The 21,020-nt window shown below is 47.2% G+C and overlaps 1 protein-coding gene across 2 annotated transcripts in view; it reads left to right on the top strand.

Moving 5' to 3' along the window:
* LOC106607468 (retinoic acid receptor alpha-A) overlaps positions 1-21,020 on the top strand; it is a 183,029-nt gene that overhangs the window by 41,140 nt on the left and 120,869 nt on the right. For both annotated transcript variants that reach the window (XM_014204449.3, XM_045720631.2), the window contains exon 2: positions 6,835-6,931. The gene's annotated coding sequence lies outside the window, so the exon portion shown is untranslated. The remainder of the gene's footprint in view (positions 1-6,834; positions 6,932-21,020) is intronic.

Below are 21,020 nucleotides of genomic sequence, written 5' to 3'. Positions count from 1 at the left end.
CAACAATGGCTCAGCCGTGACGTGGTAGGCCTCACAAGCACACCGAACGGGACCACCGAGTGCTGAAGCGTGTAAAAATCACCTGTCCTTGGTTGCAACACTCACTACCGAGTTGCAAACTGCCTCTGGAAGCAACATCAGCACAAGAACTGTTAGTCTGGAGCTTAATGAAATGGGTTTCCATGGCCGAGCAGCCGCACACAAGCCTAAGATCACCGGGCGCAATGCCAAGCGTCAGCTGGAGTGATGTAAAGCTCGCCGCCATTTTACTCTGGAGCAGTGGAAACATGTTCTCTGGAGTGATGAATCACGCTTCATCATCTGGCAGTCCGACGGGCGAATCTGGGTTTGGCGGATGCCAGGAGAACGCTACCTGCCCGACTGCACAGTGCCAACTTTAAAGTTTGGTGGAGAAGGAATAATGATTTGGGGCTGTTTTTCATGGTTCAGACTAGGCTCCTTAGTTTGAGTGAAGGGGAATCTTAATGCTACAGCATACAATGACATTCTAAACAATTTTGTGCTTACGATTTTGTGGCAACAGTGTGGGGAAGGCCCTTTCCTGTTTCAGCATAACAATTCCCCCGTGCACAAAGTGAGGTCCATACAGAAAATGTTTGACGAGATTAGTGTGGAAGAACTTGACTGGCCTGCACGGAGCCCTGTCCTCAAGTCCATCAAACACCTTTGGGACGAATTGGAATGCCGACTGTGAGTCTGGCCTAATCGCGCAATATCAGTCCCCGACCTCACTACTGCTCTTGTAGCAAGTCCCAGCAGCAATGTTCCAACATTTAGTGGAAAGCCTTCCATGAAGAGTGGAGGCTGTTACAGCAGCAAATGGGGGACCGACTCTATATTAATGCCCATGATTTTGTAATGAGATGTTCGACGAGCAGGTGTCCACATACTTTTGGCCATGTATTGTAAAAATACATGGCCACCTTTCAGATGTCCACTGGTCCTTGCGGACTCGAGAAATGGATGCTCTGTTAACTACATTCGCAGACAACAGACTGCTTTTTCACTTTTAACAGACTACAATCGGTGGCCTTGTCTCGTGTCACTCGCCTCTCTCCTCCTCTTCCTTTGATGTGTCATCATGCGCTCCACAGTCTGGCTAACTTCAAAGCCTCCATCGTTTCAAAGCAGCCAAAGCGAGAAACACTTAAGACACCAATCAGACACTTTTTAATCAAGCCCAATTTGACTGAATTTCCCCGACCAAAAATAAGTTCACGACACAGGTCATGTCTTTCATGTCTGTTGTTTAGCGAAATTAGCTGTTATGCTAAATGTAGCCTTTAGCAGCGATAGACAAGTAGTGTTTCTAAAACTTGGAGGTGAGTATGGCTCTAAAAAGACAGTTTATCGCTCTTGTGATTTTCCAAATTTCCATATGTCTGTTGAGTGGACTATTGTTATGCTTTTTAAATATGTAGCTTTTCAAGATATATTCTTAGTAAAGTGGCTAAAGCATTAGCAAGGCTACGGAAAGGCTAAGCTCTCAGTAAATGTATTTGGCGTGGTTGCAAACACATTTATTTGCTTACCTGGTCTACGACAAAACATTTGGCATCACTATGTCTGCAGGCTTAACCGTTGTATGTTGTGGTGGAGGCTAACGGGGCTAAATAGCTGGTCTGGCCAACACTGTGTTTCTTTCAAGTGGCTAACTCACTTTCGTGCCAATTGTCTGGCTGAGGAGAAATGAAAAGATAAGAGGGGCTGAAACCAGACCTAGAGGCTATCCCTCCGTTTGTTGTCCCAGGACACTCCACAACATGACCATCTCTGAAAAAGAAAGAGGAGCACTCAGATGTCTGCAATGGTATTTGGGTTTAATCTCTGTGTATTTGTGTTATTGACTGTACGTTTGTTCATCCCATGTGTAACTCTGTGTTGTTGTTTTTGTCGCACTGCTTTGCTTTTTCTTGGCCAGGTCGCAGTTGTAAATGAGAACTTGTTCTCAACTGGGCTACCTGGTTAAATAAAGGCGAAATATATATATATTTTTTTTTTTACTTTTTAGTCACATAGCTCTAGGGCAACAGGTAGCCTAACGGTTAAGGGTGTTGTGCCAGTAACAGAAAGGTCGCTGGTTTGAATCCCCGAGCCAACTAGGTGAAACTTCTTTTGATGTGCCCTTGAGTAAGGCACTTAACCCTAATTGCTCCTGTAAGTCGCTCTGGATAAGAGCATCTGCTAAATGACACAAAGGTAAATGTAAGCGTGTGGGCCGGCAGTACTGTTTGTTAGCTATGGTCCGGGGGGCTGGACATTGACCTCGACCAGCGGCATCATTAGTCGTGGACGGGCCGTCGGCGGCTGTCATTGCCCACGTGACAGAGTGACTCGCAGTAATTGCCCTGACCGCTGCGTGCTTGTTTGGGGGATTGGAAAGGGGGATGGATAGAGGGGGGAGGAGTAGGGATGTGCTTTTTTTTTGGTGGATTGGACAGGGGGGAAATGGATGGATGAAGGGAGAGGGGGAGCAGGGTCGCTATGGAGGTGGGGCGGTGGTGAAGATGGTGGTGGGTTGTTAGTGAGCTGACAGAGAAATGACTTTCTCTCTTTTCGCCTCTGTATGATGTAGCTGGAGAGGGGGAAGGGAGGGCGAGTAGCTGATGAGACCGACCCATGAGAGCCATTCTCTGTCTGTACATGTCATGTACTCGTTCATTGAGTCACAGCCCATAGGCCTGCTCACGATGCCATGTATATGTGTTTCTTAGTGAATGAAGACTCCATGGCTCTGTATTGTGTCTATTCTGTGCTTGTCATGTAAGAGGCTTTTCATTTACCAGTACGTTCAACAACGAAAATGAATGCATTCAAGTTCTTGTATAGGATATGATTATGTGTGTCAGTGTGTTCTTTGTATTTACTGCATATTTGTCCTCACTGAGTTTGTGTGTGTGTTTTACTTATCTGGCAGAGAGGATTATTTGGGGATTTACACAGTATATGAGTGAATGGATCATCTCAATTCATGTTCCTCCTGAGACTAACATTAGTCTGTAACACTGTGTGTGTGTCCTCTCCTGTGCTCCAGTGTTCACTTTCTATCAGAGGCTCAGAACACCTCGCTGGGCTACAGCAGGAGCAGGTGTGTGTGCGTGTGCGTGTGTGTGCGTGAGAGCAGGATACATTTACAAATGACTGGAGGCTTCTAGGAGTATATAGTACATGGAGATGGCTAGAGATCACTACTTGGAAACCCGTTTTTGCATGGACATTACCATTGAGGGCGTCCACCATTTTGAAGTAGTCAACTGTGTGTGACTTCCTATGGGTTAAGGAAGGATCACATGATTCCATCCGGGTCATCAGAAGGGATCAGCCAATGAATTATGCTCGCGAGCAAACACCTCCTTTGGCCACCTTTATTTCAGTTCTCTACTGGCAGTTTCTGGAACGAATTGCAAAAATTGCTGAAGCTGGAGACTTACATTTCCCTCACTAACTTTGAACATCAGCTATCTGAGCAGCTAACCGATCGCTGCAGCTGTACATAGTCCATCTGTAAATAGCCCACCCAATCTACCTACCTCATCCCCATATTGTTTTTATTTACTTTGCTGCTCTTTTGCACACCAGTATCACTACTTGCACATCATCATCTGCTCATCATCATCTGCTCATCTATCACTCCAGTGTTAATCTGCTAAATTGTAATTACTTTGCTACTATGGCCTATTTATTGCCATACCTCCTCATGCCATTTGCACACACTGTATATAGACTTTCTTTTTTTCTATTGTGTTGACTGTACTCTTGTTTATTCCATGTAACTCTGTGTTGTTGTTTCTGTCGCACTGCTTTGTTTTATCTTGACCAGGTCGCAGTTGTAAATGAGAACTTGTTCTCAACTGGCCTACCTGGTTAAATAAAGGTGAAATAAAACAATAAACATTCCATAACTCCAGGCGGCAGTAAATCACCAACCTTGGCTTTATACCTGTTCAAACAACACACTCCAGGTGGCAGTATGGACCCTTTCAGTTTGTTTACCAACTCATAGAAGTAGTAGATGAAGAAAATTGACTTCAAAATGGAGATGGCCTCAATGGTGCTGCCCGTGCTCTCACAGACGCCATAATGGGGCAGATACAAAGATGAGTGGTCTATCTAAGTCTATGGTGCACAAACATAATACAACTTAAACACACGCTTTACATATACTGTCATTTCCTGAAAGGGCCAAACACACACACACACAGACACACACACACACAGACACACACACACACATAGACACACACAATGTTTCGGTGATGTTTGTAACACCAAATATACACACACCATCTCAGGTTTATGCAGGCAAACACATCTATATTTCCCTTTCTGTCCCACAATCACATTTTCTCCGTTCCAATTGCACTCTTCCACCTCCAGCCTTACTACCACATGAGGTGATACTCACTTACACTACTGCACTATGAACACACCCAGGTGACCGAAAGAAGTTGGCCTTGACGTGTCTGAGAGTGTAGCTAGTCGTCCGTGAGTGTAGTTTAGTTGTCTGAGGGTGTAGCTAGTCGTCCGTGAGTGTAGTTTAGCTGTCTGGGAGTGTAGCTAGTCGTCCGTGAGTGTAGTTTAGTTGTCTGAGAGTGTAGCTAGTCGTCCGTGAGTGTAGTTTAGTTGTCTGAGAGTGTAGCTAGTCGTCCGTCAGTGTAGTTTAGTTGTCTGAGAGTGTAGCTAGTCGTCCGTGAGTGTAGTTTAGTTGTCTGAGAGAAGAGTGGGGTTCAATATCTCAGCCTGACTGAGTAGTTTGTTAGCAAGGGTCTGGGGTCCACCCTAAATCTTTCCTAGCATTTATTTGATAGAGAAAACAATCCTACGGCATGACTACAGCCCAGGGAGAAGGGGAGAAAACCACACACAGTGTGGACTCAATTACAGTCAAGGGACAAAAACGCACACCTATATGATATTCATACTGTAGGCCTACACACACAGTAACAGACCGGTTATGATGAAAGGGCATGCAGCTAGCAAGTGTATTGGAGGACAGCATCATTTGCACTCGGACACACACACACACACACACACACACACCCCATCTCCCAGCCCCCTCCCATTCCTCTCACCCTCCTCTCAGATGCAATGGACATTTAGTGTGAGATGAGGGAAGGAGATTCTCTCCCTACTCCCTTCTTTCTGTCTTTTTAACATTTCTCTGCCACCCTCGTATCTGCCTCATATAGTGCACTGAACTAAAGTATAAACACAACACGTAAAGTGTTGGTTTCATGAGCTGAAATAAAAGATCCCAGAAGTGTTCCATACACACAAAAGATTATTTCTCTCAAATTTTGTGCACATGTTTATTTACATCCCTGTTAGTGAGCATTTCTACTTTGCCAAGATAATCCATCCACCTGACAGGTGTGGCATATCAAGAAACCAATTAAGCAGCACAATCATTACACAGGTGCACCTTGTGCTGGGGACAATAACAGGCCACTCTAAAGTGTGCAGTTGTGTCACACAACGCTGCAGAAGTCTCAAGTTTTGAGGGCGCATGCAATTGGCATGCTGACTGCCGGAATATCCACCAGAGCTAAAAGTTGAATGTTAATTTCTCTACCATAAGCCACCTCCAACCTAATTTTAGAGAATTTGGCAGTACGTCCAACCGGCCTCACAACCGCAGACCACGTGTAACTACGCCAATCCAAGACCTCCACATCCGGCTTCTTCACCTGCGGAATCGCCTGATGCCAACCAGCCGGACAGTAAATGAGACTGTGGGTTTGCCAGACCTAATTATTTCTGCATCAACTGTCAGAAACTGTCTCCGGGAAGCTCATCAGCGTGCTCGTCGTCCTTACCAGGGTCTTGACCTGACTGCAGTTTGGAGTCGTAACCAACTTCAGTGGGCAAATGCTCACCTTCGATGGCCACTGGCATGCTGGAGAAGTGTGCTCTTCACAGATGAATCCCGGTCTCAACTGTTCCGGGCAGATGGCAGACGGCGTGTATGGTGTCATGTGGGCGAGCAGTTTGCTGATGTCAACATTGTGAACAGAGTGCCCCATGGTGGGGTAATGGTATGGGAAAGCATAAGCTACGGATAATAAACACCATTGAATTTTATCGATGGCAATCTGAATGCACAGAGATACCGTGACGAGATCTTGAGGCCAATTGTCGTGCCATTCATCCGAAGCCATCACCTCATGTTTCAGCATGATGATGCACAGCCCCATGTCGCAAGGATCTGTACACAATTACTGGAAGCTGAAAATGTCCCAGTTCTTCCATAGCCTGCATACTCACCAGACATTTCACCCAATGAGCATGTTTGGGATGCTCTGGATCGATGTGTACGACAGCGTGTTCCAGTTCACGCCAATATCCAGCAACTTCACACAGCCATTGAGGAGTGAAACAACAGTCCATAGGCCACAATCAACAGCCTGATCAACTCTATGCAAAGGAGATGTGTTGCACTGCATGAGAGAAATGGTGGTCACCCCTACCTTTAAAAAAAAAAAAAAAAAGGTTTCTGTGACCAACAGATGCATGTCTGCATTCCCAGCCATGTCAAATTCATAGATTGGGGCATAATGAATTTATTTCAATTGACTGATTTCTATATATGAACTGTTGACTCAGTAAAATCTTTGAAATTGTTGCATTTATATTTGTGTTCAGTATAGTTATGATATGAGAGAGAGAGACTCTTGCTGAGAGGGAGAATCCCTGCCCAAGCTGAAGTGACCATGTGAGATTACGGCAAGGGATAGGACACTGAGACGAAGGAGCCCAGTAGCAGTTGAGCCATGCGTACTAAAGCTAATATCTTCTCTCTCTTTCTTATTATAGATGCCTATGTCACTTCCATGGCAGACCATTGCTTTGGAGGCCGATAGCAGCCTGACACGGCTGTATCTCCAGGGTTAGGGCTTCGCCACGGTGCAAGGTAAGCCTCTTGCATGGTGCTTGGCTGTATGCCAACGATATGCTCTAATCTATGCCAAATAATCAGTCCGCTTTCAGAGTCAGGTGTGGCATTGGGAATGGGTGTGTGTGTGTGTACACTATGTTAACACGTGTGTGTTCTCATGCATGTAAAACATGTTTTTGTCTTTCTGTTTGTGGAAGGAGTGCATGAGTGAACTCCTATGTAGGTCTTGTTTGTGTGTGCAAGCATGTGTACTTGTGTGTGTTTATCCTCAAATAATCTGTCTAGATGTCGTTTCGCCACGCCAAAATATGTTTAGTTGCCTGGGAATACCAGGAGTGTAAACAGGGAATGACGAGACACTCGGTAGAAAAGTCCTCTCCTCTGCTGGAGAAAATCCCCCGTCCTGTCTGTCTCTGGAGTGAATTACATTATCACAGCCTGATAACATCTACTGCACCGGGCCACAGGAGAGGCTCTGTATCAGCAGTCAAGCAGAAAGAGTCTGGGGGGGTGAGGAGAGCGGAGAAGAGGAAGAGGGGGAACGAGAAGAAAGCATGAAAAAGACAGTTGGAAAAGGAACGAGAGTGGGAGAAAAATAAAGAGGGAGTCCCTCTATCCCTTGGCGGTCGGGCTGTGTAGTCCAGCCTGTTCTAGCCTGATTTCCAGCCTATTCTAATTTCAACTTTGTTCTAATTTCCACTCTCCCAGGAACACACACACACACACACACGATCCCAATCATGGACTCACACAGACAAATCCAGACTCAAACGGACACGTGGATACAGGAACACACCAAAATACACTGTCACGCTGCACTCGCAAGGACAAAGTCGTACAGGCACGTCAATGTATTTTTCCAAACACATTCAACCTACAGTGTAGTGTACCCACAGGCAACCAGACATATTCATTCACATGTATCGGTCTTTCACTGGCCGACCTTGCACCAGCAGGAACAAAACTGACTAGAGCTGCAAGGCTTCTACAGCTACTGCCAGCGACGGCTAGCGCAGCCATTCTTTCATTTTCATGCCCCCCTGTTGTATATAAAGGGGAGCTCAGCTCTCTCCCTCATCTCGCTGCCTGTGCAACAGGAAAGACTGTCCCCGTCCTATGTTTATCGCTACACGCACACACACACTGGCAAACGCTGGTGTTATCATCTAGGCTTCCTTCCCAGTCCCACTGGGACTCGTGCTCAGCTTTTGATGTTGCTCAGCTCAAAAAGAGCTCTCTCACACTGCCGACGACACACTGCCGTTAGACTTTAGGCCCTATTCCCTGCTACGAGAGGAGGGGAGTCTGAAGAGCGGAGTGGCGAAAGAGATCTACTTTTCAATTCATACTACATCCTTGCCTGACCTTTCGTCGTGGCCGGCAACGCGCCAATCTTGGTCTGCAGCTCCAATTTGACAAACTGTTAAACAATCTGAGTGACTTTTCTTCTGAAACATCTTAGCACTCTTGGATACTGCAACAATGCACAAGAATGTGCATGCAAAGGGTTTATTTTCCTGTCCGTACACGTTCAGTTAGCTGACAATACACAGCCGACTCTTGCTAGCTAGCTAACGTCATGCTTCATGATCAAGTAACGTTAGCATATCAATAATGACTGTTTACCCCTCCCATTCGGATAGAAAAGTACAGTAACGTTATCGCACAGTGACATTCATGTTATAATATAAGCTACACAGCTAGGTAACTTGAGCTAGTGTAATCCTAAGTGTCTATCTAGCTAGCTGAAACACAATCTTAAGATGACACTAGCGTATTATAGTTACCTTAGAACAAACCAGGCGTCATTTGATGAAGTTGCTTCCTGCCTGGACATCAGTGGCTCAGTGCAGTCAAGGCACAAAAAAATTTGCTGTTGAGACTTAAAGCTATGGCAACAATTTCAGAATGTCATAAGCTGTTATTACAATTACAGGTAAAAACTCAATAAGAACGAATAAGGAAAATGTCTGTACATTTCATTAAAAAAAAATTTGCTCTGCTATTACAATTTTTACTGTAACAGTGTTGGCTCAACGAGTCAATTCTGTTTACACTGCCTTGCTTAGAGGGTGGCAGCTGTCGGGCGAGTGTCGTACGCTACCTCTGGAGGTGGAGGAGGTGACAAGTTTGCAAGTTTACATTGCAGTAATATGTGTAGCTGAAAAGTCTAGTAAAACCTCTTTCTCTCTTCAATTTACTCTCTCCATTCTCTCTCTTCACTTAGCCCTCCCTCTCTCTCTTTCTTTATCTCTATTTCTAACCCTTTCCCTCCACTCTTCTCTCTCTCCTAACCCCTACCCTTTCCCTCCACTCTCTCTCTCTCTCTCTCTCTCTCTCTCTCTCTAACCCCTACCCTTTCCCTCCACTCTTCTCTCTCTCTCTAACCCCTACCCTTTCCCTCCACTCTTCTCTCTCTCTCTCTAACCCCTACCCTTTCCCTCCACTCTTCTCTCTCTCTCTCTAACCCCTACCATTTCCCTCCACTCTTCTCTCTCTCTCTAACCCCTACCCTTTCCCTCCACTCTTCTCTCTCTCTCTCTAACCCTTACCATTTCCCTCCACTCTTCTCTCTCTCTCTAACCACTACCCTTTCCCTCCACTCTTCTCTCTCTCTCTAACCCCTACCATTTCCCTCCACTCTTCTCTCTCTCTCTAACCCCTACCCTTTCCCTCCACTCTTCTCTCTCTCTCTCTCTCTAACCCCTACCCTTTCCCTCCACACTTCTCTCTCTCTCTCTAACCACTACCCTTTCCCTCCACTCTTCTCTCTCTCTCTAACCCCTACCCTTTCCCTCCACTCTTCTCTCTCCCTCTCTCTAACCACTACCCTTTCCCTCCACTCTTCTCTCTCTCTCTCTAACCCCTACCCTTTCCCTCCACTCTTCTCTCTCTCTCTCTCTCTCTCTCTCTAACCCCTACCCTTTCCCTCCACTCTTCTCTCTCTCTCTCTCTCTCTCTCTCTCTCTCTCTCTCTAACCACTACCCTTTCCCTCTACTCTTCTCTCTCTCTCTCTCATCTCTCTCTCTCTCTCTCTCTCTAACCACTACCATTTCCCTCCACTCTTCCTCTCTCTCTCTAACCCCTACCCTTTCCCTCCACTCTTCTCTCCCTCTCTAACCACTACCCTTTCCCTCCACTCTTCTCTCTCTCTCTAACCCCTACCCTTTCCCTCCACTCTTCTCTCTCTCTCTCTCTCTCTCTCTCTCTCTAACCACTACCCTTTCCCTCCACTCTTCTCTCTCTCTCTAACCCCTACCCTTTCCCTCCACTCTTCTCTCTCTCTCTCTCTCTCTCTCTCTCTCTCTAACCCCTACCCTTTCCCTCCACTCTTCTCTCTCTCTCTCTCTCTCTCTCTCTCTCTCTAACCCTACCCTTTCCCTCCACTCTTCTCTCCTCTCTAACCCCTACCCTTTCCCGCCACTCTTCTCTCTCTCTCTAACCCCTACCCTTTCCCTCCACTCTTCTCTCTCTCTCTCTCTCTCTCTCTCTCTCTAACCCCTACCCTTTCCCTCCACTCTTCTCTCTCTCTCTAACCCCTACCCTTTCCCTCCACTCTCTCTCTCTCTCTCTCTCTCTCTCTCTCTCTCTAACCACTACCCTTTCCCTCCACTCTTCTCTCCCTCTCTAACCCCTACCCTTTCCCTCCACTCTTCTCTCTCTCTCTAACCCCTACCCTTTCCCTCCACTCTTCTCTCTCTCTCTCTCTCTCTCTCTCTCTCTAACCCCTACCCTTTCCCTCCACTCTTCTCTCTCTCTCTAACCCCTACCCTTTCCCTCCACTCTTCTCTCTCTCTCTAACCCCTACCCTTTCCCTCCACTCTTCTCTCTCTCTCTCTCTCTCTCTCTCTCTCTAACCCCTACCCTTTCCCTCCACTCTTCTCTCTCTCTCTAACCCCTACCCTTTCCCTCCACTCTCTCTCTCTCTCTCTAACCCCTACCCTTTCCCTCCACTCTTCTCTCTCTCTCTCTAACCCCTACCCTTTCCCTCCACTCTTCTCTCCCTCTCTAACCCCTACCCTTTCCCTCCACTCTTCTCTCCCTCTCTAACCCCTACCCTTTCCCTCCACTCTTCTCTCTCTCTCTAACCCCTACCCTTTCCCTCCACTCTTCTCTCTCTCTCTCTAACCCCTACCCTTTCCCTCCACTCTTCTCTCTCTCTCTAACCCCTACCCTTTCCCTCCACTCTTCTCTCTCTCTCTAACCCCTACCCTTTCCCTCCACTCTTCTCTCTCTCTCTAACCCTACCCTTTCCCTCACTCTTCTCTCTCTCTCTCTCTCTCTCTTTCTCTCTAACCACTACCCTTTCCCTCCACTCTTCTCTCTCTCTCTCTCTCTCTAACCCCTACCCTTTCCCTCCACTCTTCTCTCTCTCTCTCTAACCCCTACCCTTTCCCTCCACTCTTCTCTCTCTCTCTAACCCCTACCCTTTCCCTCCACTCTTCTCTCTCTCTCTAACCCCTACCCTTTCCCTCCACTCTTCTCTCTCTCTCTCTCTAACCCCTACCCTTTCCCTCCACTCTTCTCTCCCTCTCTAACCCCTACCCTTTCCCTCCACTCTTCTCTCTCTCTCTAACCCCTACCCTTTCCCTCCACTCTTCTCTCTCTTCTCTAACCCCTACCCTTTCCCTCCACTCTTCTCTCTCTCTCTCTCTCTCTCTCTCTAACCCCTACCCTTTCCCTCCACTCTTCTCTCTCTCTCTCTCTCTCTCTAACCCTACCTTTCCTCCACTCTTCTCTCTTCTCTAACCCCTACCCTTTCCCTCCACTCTTCTCTCTCTCTCTCTCTAACCCCTACCCTTTCCCTCCACTCTTCTCTCTCTCTCTAACCCCTACCCTTTCCCTCCACTCTTCTCTCTCTCTCTCTCTCTCTAACCCCTACCCTTTCCCTCCACTCTTCTCTCTCTCTCTAACCACTACCCTTTCCCTCCACTCTTCTCTCTCTCTCTAACCCCTACCCTTTCCCTCCACTCTTCTCTCTCTCTCTCTCTCTCTAACCCCTACCCTTTCCCTCCACTCTTCTCTCTCTCTCTAACCCCTACCCTTTCTTTCCACTCTTCTCTCTCTCTCTCTCTCTCTCTCTCTCTCTAACCCCTACCCTTTCCCTCCACTCTTCTCTCTTTCTCTAACCCCTACCCTTTCCCTCCACTCTTCTCTCTCTCTCTAACCCCTACCCTTTCCCTCCACTCTTCTCTCTCTCTCTAACCCCTACCCTTTCCCTCCACTCTTCTCTCTCTCTCTCTCTCTCTCTAACCGCTACCCTTTCCCTCCACTCTTCTCTCTCTCTCTCTAACCCCTACCCTTTCCCTCCACTCTTCTCTCTCTCTCTCTCTCTCTCTCTCTCTCTCTCTCTCTAACCCCTACCCTTTCCTTCCACTCTTCTCTCTCTCTCTCTCTCTCTAACCCCTACCCTTTCCTTCCACTCTTCTCTCTCTCTCTCTCTCTCTCTCTCTCTAACCCCTACCCTTTCCCTCCACTCTTCTCTCTCTCTCTCTCTCTCTCTAACCCCTACCCTTTCCCTCCACTCTTCTCTCTCTCTCTCCAACCCCTACCCGTTCCCTCCACCCTTCTCTCTCTCTCTAACCCCTACCCATTCCCTCCACTCTTCTCTCTCTCTCTAACCCCTACCCTTTCCCTCCACTCTTCTCTCTCTCTCTAACCCCTACCCTTTCCCTCCACTCTTCTCTCTCTCTCTAACCCCTACCCTTTCCCTCCACTCTTCTCTCTCTCTCTAACCCCTACCCTTTCCCTCCACTCTTCTCTCTCTCTCTCTAACCCCTACCCTTTCCCTCCACTCTTCTCTCTCTCTCTCTAACCCCTACCCTTTCCCTCCACTCTTCTCTCTCTCTCTCTAACCCCTACCCTTTCCCTCCACTCTTCTCTCTCTCTCTCTAACCCCTACCCTTTCCCTCCACTCTTCTCTCTCTCTCTCTAACCCCTACCCTTTCCCTCCACTCTTCTCTCTCTCTCTCTAACCCCTACCCTTTCCCTCCACTCTTCTCTCTCTCTCTCTAACCCCTACCCTTTCCCTCCACTCTTCTCTCTCTCTCTCTAACCCCTACCCTTTCCCTCCACTCTTCTCTCTCTCTCTCTAACCCCTACCCTTTCCCTCCACTCTTCTCTCTTTCTCTCTAACCCCTACCCTTTCCCTCCACTCTTCTCTCTCTCTCTCTCTCTCTCTCTCTCTCTCTCTCTAACCCCTACCCTTTCTCTCTAACCCCTACCCTTTCCCTCCACTCTTCTCTTTCTCTCTCTCTCTCTCTCTTTCCACCTGTCTTTCAGACAGATCAGATCTTTCCCAGAAAAACTCCTTGTCCTGTCTATTATGTATGGAGTGCATTTTAATGGTACAGGATGCTAATGGTACAGGATGCTAATGAATGGTGCAAGATGCAAATGGTACTCTTAAGGACAGTCTATTATGGTTTGTTCTAATTGGTATGCACTCAGTTGGAGTTTTCCTTTCGCGTGCGTATAGCCTGCTTTTACTGCCTACAGATAGATGACATTTACATTAGTGCAGTGTGTTCATTTTGAAAGTGTTCCCAATGCATTAGCGTTCAAATACACTCACATATGGAAGGACGTGCCTGTTTGCATGGTAACGCAATGCCCAGAACAATGCCACGGTGCACAGTGTAGTACCACACTTTGTTTGTTTACGCACATGCATTCAGGACAGACAGACAGACACTGACTGACTGACTGACTGACTGACTGACTGACTGACTGACTGACTGACTGACTGACTGCTTGCTTGCACGACGCTGTGGCCATTACATTATTGTAGGGTGTTGAAGGGGGTCTGTTTTAATAAGATGACTCTAATGACAGTGTAAACCCTCCAAGACAGAGTCACTCCACTTCTCCCCCAGTCAGAACACACACACACCCACGTCGTACACACACACACCCACGTCGTACACACAGCAGTCCTCTCTCTGCAGGGCTTATCACACCACCCTTACCCTGTGTTTACTGCGTGTTTGAGGTATTTACTGTGTAAGCCAAGACAGTTTAACCTTGAGTTAGAATGTCACAGTGTATTGTAGTTCACTCACTGTTCCACGTGGCTTAGCTGGGCTGTGTTCAGCTGGGTCTTTTTTTTGTGTCTGGTTCGGTCACGCACACACATTTCCACACGCACGTGCACACATACCTCTTCAAAAACGATTATGTAGTGAGCTCCAGTATATTTGTCTGGTCCTTCTATACACACATTCACCATCAAGCCATATATGATGCTGTGTGAATTAGAGAGATACATTTTCCGGCCTGCGTTCAAAAAGAGGAAGGTCCTCTCTTCTCCAGCCATCCCTCGAGGTGACAACCACGAGTGGGATGGTTTATGATGAGGTTTTCTTCACCCTCCCTCTCCCCCTTCCCTCCCTCCCTCCCTCTTTCCCCCACCCTCTAATGTCTATCCAAGACTGATTGTTGTGTGGGAATCCCGGGGTTGTCGTGGAAACCGTGGTCACATGTTGCGGCGGTTGGTGACGAATGATCCAATAACCCCTCCTCACCCCGTTCTCCCGCCCCCCCCCCCCCCCCCCCCCCCCCCCCCGCCAAAAAGCGCCGCGGGCACTGCTCTGATTTAAACTTCATCCTTTCTATCTATCATCAACTCCCCCTCCCTTCCCTTTCTCTCCTTTTCCTCCCTTTCTCCATCTCACTTCCCCTCTCCTCTCCACGCCTCTCGTCCCTCCCTCTCTTCACATAATGGATACTATTTCCAAAATGCAATATCGAGAGCTGGGGGTGGAGGGGATGGAAGGAAAGATGGAGGGAAAGGGGGAAGGATGGGGAGAAAGCGGGATTTGCCTTTTGCCATCACCCTCCTTCAATGTCAGACAGAAGAGGCAGAAGGGTCTTCTCGCTCTTTCTCGCCCTTGCTTTCTCTTTATCTCTGTCTCTCTCCTCTCTTCTCTTCTCTTCTCTTCTCTCCTCTCTCTCTCTGTGTGTGTGTGTGTGTGTGTGTGTGTGTGTGTGTGTGTGTGTGTGTGTGAGACACTTGTGTCATAGCAAAGTGAGTTGGGGGCTCTGTTCAATTTCAGGTCCTCTCAACTCAATTAGACATGGCATTTCCAAAATGGGTGGCATTTCAATACCTGAATTGAAATGGAACGCAGCCCAGTGCTGAAACTGAATTTAGCTCAGTTCTGAAATGAAATGGGGCCGCAACTCCTATTATTTCCCTGGGTGAATGAGGTCTCGGTGGCTCTGCTAGCTTGGCTTAGTTTGGCTCGGCTTGGTGTGATTTGACAGGGTCCTAAAGATATGGGGGAGAGGAGCAGAGTAGACAGACCCTGTAACAGGATTATCTGTGTGTGAGCCGGGTGACACTCTAAAAGAGATGTCTGCACTCTGCACACTATGGTCTGATTTCTTTCTGGCTCTGCTCAGGCACTAACTGGAGGGGAGAGATTGCAGGAGAAAGATGTGAGGACAACACAGGCTTGTACATCACTCAGGTTATCACATACAGCGTCAGACACGCAGGCTGCGTTTAGACAGGCGGCCCAATTCTGATCTTTTTTTTCCCCCACGAACTGGTCTTTTGACCAATCAGATCAGCTCTGGAAAAGATCTGATGTGAAAAGATCTGATGTGATTGATCTGTGCAGTCACACACACACACGGTTTACTCACACAAACTCAAATAATAGAAGATCACACACACACACACACACACACACACACACACACACACACACACACACTGTGTCTCTATTCAGAACCAATAATTACATCTGAAGCCCAGTTATGTCTCGCCTCCCCCCCTCTCCACTCCGCCCCCTTAACAAACAAATTGTGTAACAGGCTTTGAAGTGAAGGATGGCTTTTTTGTCCCTCTCCCCGATACCGCATTCCCTTGTTATATAATGTGCCCAAATGCTTTATTTCATTGTGCTGCTCCTTGCCGCTTCTCTCTCTCGCTCATCTCTCTTCTCTTTCGCTCATCTCTCTTCTCTCGCTCATCTCTCTTCTCTCTCGCTCATCTCTCTTCTTTCTTCTCTCTCTCTCCTTGCTTCTCTCTCTTTCTTTCCATCTCTTCTCTCTCTTCTTTCTCTCTCTCTTCTGTCTCTCCTCTCTGTCTCTCCTCTCTCTCTTGTCTCCTTTCTTTCTGTCTCTCTCTGCCTAATTAGGTCAGAGAGTGTTCTGTCTGCACAGCCCCTGTTCCGTTGTTGTTTTATTTGCCTGTTCTCTATCTCCCTTTCTTCTTTTTGGGACATTGGAAGGTTTTGCTTTTAACCCTTAGTCAGCCATTTTGTTGCTCAAAGGCAGCCAAAGACAGCCATATTATACTGTCTTATAATACAATTCAAAACAGTAAAACATTATTATCCCTTCAGGCGATATTCACCCATTTTTTATACTGAGGTCTTCAATGGGCGCACACTGCAATAGTGAGTAACCCTGCAAGACATTTTCCCTCCATTTCCTATGTAATATGTACGGCATATTCACAACATAAACTTCTTCCCTATCTTTTGTTCACGGTTGTAATTCCTGGTTGAATATTCCTTGAGTAGGTTCAGTCTTGGCTGCTACAGGTATTTTTAGGGATTGTTCGGCGTACCGTCGTCCACTGTTAATGATCCTTATTAGCAGCTTGGCACTTTCATAGTAAGCGAAAGAGGAGTTGCCCTGTGGTGTCAATCACGTGAAATGTAGGAATGTAGGTCATGTGAAGCTTTTTATGGGTTGTCCTCCTGTTCACTGTTTGTGCCATGAGGATGATTGAAACCTCACTCCTGTGTTTCACGTCGTCTATTGCTCTGTAATACGTCACATTTATACGTTCTGGAATTGTCTTGAGACCTGTAGGATTAAAGGCATACACACACACGTGCATATTGCCTGCGTAGTACATGCATGATATTGTGCTCCGACAGTTTAAAAAATAAATAATTAATTGCTCCCTGACTGAGTTATTATTAATCATATTGAATTAAATTGAAAACCCACTGCTGCAGTATGTTTGACTGTTGCTATTCATTCTCTGTCATTCACACCGATTGGATGTCTCCACATGTGGATGGTGCATATGTCCTCAGTCTGATCATCTACACTGAGTGTAACAAAACATTAGGAACACCTTCCTAATGTAGAGTTGCACTCCCTTCTGCTCTCAGAACAGCCTCAAAGTGTCGGGCATGGACTCTACAAGGTGTCGAAAGCGTTCCACAGGGATGCTGGCCCATGTCGACTCCAATGCTTCCCACAGTTGTGTCAAATTGGCTGGTAGTGGATCTCTACTCTGCGTAGCTCATTCCATCTCATCCCAAAGATGCTCAATTGAATTGAGATCTGGTTACTGGGCAGCCCACTGTAGTATGCTGAATTTACTGTCATGTTCGTGGAACCATTCCTGGACAATCCTAGCCTTGTGGCATGGGGCATTATCCTGCTGAAAACAATCTATTTGCAGATGGATACACTGCTGCCGTGAAGGGATGCACCTGACTGGCAATGATGTTCAGATATCCAGACGTTGCTCCACTTTTATCACGGGGCCCAATGTGTGCCATGAAAACACACCACCACCGCCAGCCTGCAATGTTGACACGCGGCATTTCTCCATACCCTAGTCTTCCCATCAGCGTGAAACAGAAGGAACCGGGATTTCTTCAGGCCAGGCAATGTTTTCCCAATTCTCCGGTGTCCAGTCTTTCCGTTCCGTAGCCAACTGCAACCTCAGTTTCTTGTATTTTGCTGAAAGAAGTGAAACTCTGTAAGGTTGTCGTCTGTCATGCCCCTATTCAGGTCAAGGTACGAGGAGCTGTGCATTCTTTTATGGGTCTTTTGGCACATATGTTGTACTGGACTGTCAGTTGACTAACTGTAGCCCGTCTGTTGATCTGCACACTTCGTGGTCAGCCTCCTTTGTCCTCTTTCATCAATTACCTGTTTTTTGACCACTGGCCTGCCTTTGGCTGGATGTCCTTTGGGTGGTGGACCTTCTTGATACACATGGGAAACTGTTGCGCGTGAAAAACCCAGCAGCGTTGCAGTTCTTGAGGCACTCAAACCGGTGCACCTGGCACCTACTATCATACACCGTTTAAATGCATATTTTGTCTTGCCCATTCACCCTCTGAATGGCCCACATACATAATCCATGTCTCAATTGTCTCAAGGCTTAAAAATCCTTCTTTAACCTTTAATCTACACTGTTTGGATTTAGTGGGTTTAACAAGTGACATCAATAATGGGATCATAGCTTGCAGCTGGATTCACCTGGCCAGTTTCTCATGGAAAGAGCAGGTGTTCCTAATGTTTTGTACACTGTGTACATACAAAGCCTACAATACTGACTTACAGTACATTTAAAACACTTCCCCTGTCGTGTTAACTGACCGTCCACAGCCATCACTGCGCTTGCCTACTATTCTCTAAATGATGTGGATGTGTCAAGTTAAATCACTGATCTCACTGTCAGGTAATCTGCTCCATGTGGAGATTAGTGGATAGTGAAGCCAGTGACAGAGACAATGCCCTATGGACGGTGTTCTATTGTATGTTATTGGATCTGTGCAGCGAGTGTCTTTATTGTGAGCGTGTGTGAGTAGTGTCCCCGTGATTTAGAAAGGGAGATATACACACACACACACACTAATCATGTATTATATTTCCATAGCGCTTTTCGTAGAATCTCAAAGCGCTTCGAAAGCAAAAAAACAAACAAGCAATATATCATGACGGGCCAACCAATAAAGGCCAAGTCTTTGAAAGCTGCATCCTCCGAAGACAGAGAGGGCCAGTTCATGGCTTGAGCGGAGGGAGCTGGACAGAGGATGGTGACGGAGTCTGCTGATGATCTTGTGGGAGGGCAAGTCTGGGAACCAGCCTGAGTCATATAGCCACTTATAGCCTCTTCCAGTCTGTGTAACACCACTTGGCTGATGCCTCAGCAGCTCTGGACGCCAGAAAGCTCGCCACACAAAGTTCAGAATAGTAGCCAGTCGTCCTCACTACGAGCCCTCTGCCTCAGCACTGCGGTATTCCACTGTCTCTCATTACTCTAAAGCTTCAGGCGACTCCTCAAATGATGTGAAATTGGCAGCCCAGGTGAGACCACGGTACTGTGTCCAGATGGATTTTTCAAACAAAAGCTAGCTAGCCAAGCCAAAAGGTGTGAACCCGTCAGTCAATCTGCAAATCCGTGGCTTAGAAACACCAGATATATGAAATTAAAACTCAATGTTATCATAAACAAAGGAGCTGACACCCACTCACACACTCCGTTGCATACACATTCACATTACATGCATTGCCATTGACTCACTTTTGTGCTCACTCATCCACTTAATCCTCTCTCACTCTCGCTCTCTCACACGCTAGCGAGCACACGCGCACGCACGCACTAGGGAACATGCTGTTCTTGAGCAATGGTACAGTGCAGTAGGGATCAGAGGTTTGCGGTGGGACCTGGTTTTAGGGGCGGAGGAGTCGTACTTCGGTGGCCACGTCAAATCACATCTGTGTCTAAATGAAGAGTAGCTCGTCCTTTATCTCCATCCCTCTCTTTCTCTCCCTCTTTTTAGGTCCCTTCCTTCCCCTCCCGTACACTAGCTCTCTCAACAACCAAGTTGTGAATGTGACTGCAGGGAGATGAGCTCCAGAGAGTCTTGTCGGTTTATGACGTGTGTGTGTGTGTGTGTGGTGTGTGTGTGTGTGAGTGAAAGAGAGAGAGAGAGGCGGGAGTGTGTGAGAATGAGCAATATAGTAGTGTTTCCACATTTCCTTCTTCACCTCTCTCCATTGGTCATCCATGTCCTTTTCTCATCCTTTCCTTTGCTGTCCTCCCCCACTCTCTCACTCGATCTATCCATTTCCCGGTCTTTCCGTTTACCTCTCCCTCTCCTTTTCTCTCCCCCTCTATTTTCCCCTGTTGTCTAGGCTCCACTCCATACAATAACCCTTTCTCTCTGGCATGCCTCTGTGTTCTGTGAGACACAGGGAAACACTGGGTTCAAACTAAATCACACTGGGACCCTAATCCTATCACAGACACACTGTATGACCAAAAGTCTGCTCGTCGAACATCTCATTCCAAAATCATGGGCGTTAATATGGAGTTGGTCCCCCCTTTGGTGCTATAACAGACTTCACTCTTCTGGGAAGGCTTTCCAGTAGATGTTGGAACATTGCCTTCGGGGACTTGACTCATTCAGCCACAAGAGCATTAGTGAGGTTTGGCACTGATGTTGGGCGGTTAGGCCTGTCTCTCAGTCGGCGTTCCAATTCATCCCAAAGGTGTACAATGGGGTTGAGGTCAGGGCTTTGTGCAGGTCAGTCAGGTTCTTCCACACCGATCTCGGCAAACCATTTCTGTATGGACTTCGCTTTGTGCACGGGGGCATTGTCATGCTGAAACAGGCCCTTCTCCAAACTGTTTCCCTTCACTGGACCTAAGGGTAGCTAGAGTTTCCCTTGGCATCCGTAAAATCCAGATTCGTCCGTCGGACTGCCAAATGGTGAAGCGTGATTCATCACTCCAGAGAATGTGTTTCCACTGCTCCAGAGTCAAATGGCGGCGAGCTTTACACCACTCCAGCCGACGCTTGGCATTGCACATGGTGATCTTAGGCTTGTGTGCGGCTGCTCGGCCATGGAAACCTATTTCATGAAGCTCCCGACGAACAGTTATTGTGCTGACGTTGCTTCCAGGGGCAGTTTGGAACTCTGTGGTGAGTGTTGCAATCGAGGACAGAAGACTTTTACACGATACGCTTTCAGCACTCAGCGGTCCCGTTCTGTGAGCTTGTGTGGCTTATCACTTTGCGGCTGAGCCGTTGTTGCTTCTAGACTTTTCCACTTCACAATAACAGCACTTACAGTTGACCAGGGCAGACGTTTTATGAACTGCATCCTATGACGGTGCCACGTTGAAAGTCACTGAGCTCTAACGAATGGGCCATTCTACTGCCAATGGAGATGGCATGGCTGTGTGCTTGAGTTTATACACCTGTCAGCAGCGGGTGTGGCTGAAATAGCTGAATCCACTCATTTGAAAGGGTGTCCACATACTTTTGTGTGTGTGTATATTAAGGCAGTTAACCCACTGTTCCAATGCCGTCATTGAAAATAAAAATGTGT

The sequence above is a fragment of the Salmo salar genome, chromosome 06 (genome assembly GCF_965601325.2).
Source record: "Salmo salar chromosome 06, fSalSal1, whole genome shotgun sequence".
Lineage (NCBI taxonomy): Eukaryota > Metazoa > Chordata > Actinopteri > Salmoniformes > Salmonidae > Salmo > Salmo salar.
The sequence above is the reverse complement of the archived record's forward strand: the minus strand, read 5'-3'. Positions and strand labels throughout refer to the sequence as shown.